Raw genomic sequence first — 3,661 nt, forward strand, 5'->3', positions numbered from 1 at the left:
CAATATACGGAAATCAACAAATGTTATTCACCACATCAATAGGCTTAAAAATAAGAACCATATGATCATCTCGATAGATGCGGAAAAAGCATTCGACAAAGTACAACATCCCTTTGTGTTCAAAACTCTAGAAAAACTTGGGATAACAGAAACATACCTCAATATTGTAAAAGCAATCTATGCTAAGCCTCAGGCTAGCATCATTCTGAATGGAGAAAAACTGAAGGCATTCCCTCTAAAATCCGGAACAAGACAGGGATGCCCTCTCTCACCACTTCTGTTCAACATAGTTCTCGAATCACTGGCCAGAGCAATTAGACAGACAAAAGAAATTAAAGGCATAAAAATAGGAAAAGAAGAACTCAAATTATCACTATTTGCAGATGACATGATTCTATACCTAGCAGAACCAAAAGTGTCTACAAAAAACTGTTAGAGCTAATAAATGAATTCAGCAAAGTGGCAGGATATAAAATCAACACACATAAATCAAAGGGATTCCTGCATATCAGCGACAAATCCTCTGAAATAAAAATGAGGACAACCACTCCATTCATAATATCCTCAAAAATAAAAATAAAATAAAATACTTCAGAATCAACCTAACAAAAGAGGTGAAAGACTTATACAATGAAAACTACAGAACCCTAAAGAGAGAAATAGAAGAAGATCTTAGAAAATGGAAAAATATACCCTGTTAATGGATAGGCAGAACTAACATCATCAAATTGGTGATATTACCAAAAGTTCTCTATAGGTTTAATGCAATGCCTATGAAAATCCCAATGGCATTTCTTATAGAAATAGAGAAAGCATTAATGAAATTCATATGGAAAAATAAAAGACCCAGAATAGCAAAAACAATGCTAAACAGGAAGCGTGAATCAGGTGGTATAGCGATACCAGACTTCAGACTCTATTACAGACCAATAGTAACAACAACAGCATGGTACTGGTACCCAAACAGGCGGGTGGGCCAATGGTACAGAATAGAGGACACAGAAACCAATCCACAAAACTACAACTATCTTATATTTGATATAGACGCCAAAAGCATGCAATGGAGGAAGAAAAGCATCTTCAACAAATGGTGCTGGGAAAACTGGAGATACATATGCAACAAAATGAAACTGAATCCCTTTCTCTCGCCATGCACAAAAGTTAACTCAAAATGGATCAAGGAGCCTGATATCAAATCAGAGACATGGCGTCTGATAGAAGAAGAAGTTGGCTACGATCTACATACTGTGGGGTCCAAATTCCTCAATAGGACACCCCTAGCACAATAGTTAATAACTAAAATCAACAAATGGGACTTATTCAAACTAAGAAGTTTTTTCTCAGCAAAAGAAACAATAAGAGAGGTAAATAGGGAGCCTACATCCTGGGAACAGGTCTTTACTCCTCACACTTCAGATAGAGCCCTAATATACAGAGTATACAAAGAACTCAAAAAATTAGACAACAAGATAACAAATAACCCAATCAACAAATGGGCCAAGGACCTGAACAGACACTTCTCAGAGGAGGACATACAATCAATCAACAAGTACATGAAAAAATGCTCACCATCTCTAGCAGACAGAGAAATGCAAATCAAAACCACCCTAAGATACCATCTCACTCCAGTAAGATTGGCAGCCATTATGAAGTCAAACAACAACAAGTGCTGGCGAGGATGTGGGGAAAAGGGTACACTTCTTCATTGTTGGTGGGACTGAAAATTGGTGCAGCCAATCTGGAAAGCAGTATGGAGATTTCTTGGAAAGCTGGGAATGGAACCACCATTTGACCCAGCTATTCCCCTTCTCGGTCTATTCCCTAAAGACCTAAAAAGAGCATGCTACAAGGACACTGCTACATCGATGTTCATAGCAGCACAATTTACAGTAGCAAGACTGTGGAACCAACCTAGATGCCCTTCAATAGACGAATGGATAAAAAAATGTGGCATTTATACAGCAGAATACAACAGTCACTAATATGGTATTATGTAAACATTGTGAATGTGTAACTGATGTGACTCTGCAATATGTATTTGGGGTAAAAATGGAAACGCATAACTCACTTGAATCAAATGTATGAAAGATGAAAAAAACAAAAATAAAAAAATATGTCATTTATACACAATGGAGAATTACTCTGCATTAATAAATGACAAAATCATAGAATTTGGAGGGAAAAGGATGGCATTAGAGCATATTATGCTAAGTGAAGCCAGACAATCCCTGAAAAACAAATGCCAAATGTCTTCTTTTATATAAGGAGAGTAACTAAGAACAGAGTAGGGACGAAGAGCATGAGAAAAAGTTTAACATTAAACAGGGATGAGATTTGGGAGGGAAAGGGGGGGAGAAGGGATATTGCATGGAAATGGAAGAAGACCCTTAGGGTTATACAAAATTACATACAAGAGAAGTGAGGGGAAAGGAAAAAATAATTCAAGTGGGAGATATGAACTGCAGTAGAGGGGGTAGAGATAGAAGAGGGGAGGGGAGGGGAGGGGGAATAGTATAGATTGGAAAGGCAGCAGAATATAACAGACACCAATATGGCAATATATATATATATATATATATATATATATATATATATATATATATATATATATATATATATATCAATGCAAGTGTAACTGATGTGATTCTGCAATCTGTATACTGGGTAAAAATGGGAGTTCATAACCCACTTGAATCAAAGTGTGAAATATGATATATCAAGAACTATGTAATGTTTTGAACAACCAACAATAAAAAAAATAAAAAGAAGAAGAAAAAATTTAAAAAAAATTAAAAAAAAACCCCACAAACCCACACCCACACGCACAAAGGCACCTCCATTACCCAAGTAGGTCTGTGACTATCCGGAGTGTCCTCAGACTCATGGGCCATACTATGTTCCCCCGAAATGGCCTGTACTGTCTCAGATCTGGTCTCCTTTACCAACTCTGTAAAGGTGTCAGGAGCCATCGGTGAGTCACTACCTTCTTTCCCAGAAAAGGCCCCTCTTTAGAGCTTTCCTGGCATTTAGCCATCCACACATCAGTATGTACCAAGAAAGACTTACTCTGTCCTTGGTAAATGCAAACAAGTGGACCCACTGGGACTGGGATTGTGACTGGTTCTGGGTGCCTGGCTTCCTGAGTCCCAAGTTCAGAAAGTTCCATCACCAAGAAAGTGAGGTAGGTCACTTCCTTCAGGAACTGAATGAGGTCACTGCCTTGGCAACCACTTTGTCCTAACAGTTGCTTCCAAGGGTCCCATGAGATGGAGGCTGCACCTACTTCCTGTGTCACATTCACAAGTTAAATGGTATATCAACCATAGGCACATGTTAACAGCTCTCCACACAGGCCTGGTTTGGTCCATCTTCCCTACATTAAGAAGAGAGAGGCTGATTCAGACACATCCCTGCATCCTGACCAGGTATTTTGCCAAGGAAGATGACTTTTTCTCTCTCAGGTCGTTCATAGCTGCCTACATCTTCTCCAGGGTTTATTTCTGAATGGAACTTGAGGATCCCCTACCTTCCTGTTTTGTAAGACCAACTCTGTCCCTGCTCTTCTGTAAAGTTAGATTGAGGGAACAGTGCATGGTTAGGGTTAATAACATGTTCGATTTGGGTTAGTAATCATTCTGTGGGATGAATAATGGTATTGGGA

Source organism: Callospermophilus lateralis, unplaced genomic scaffold, assembly GCF_048772815.1.
Source record: "Callospermophilus lateralis isolate mCalLat2 unplaced genomic scaffold, mCalLat2.hap1 Scaffold_641, whole genome shotgun sequence".
Lineage (NCBI taxonomy): Eukaryota > Metazoa > Chordata > Mammalia > Rodentia > Sciuridae > Callospermophilus > Callospermophilus lateralis.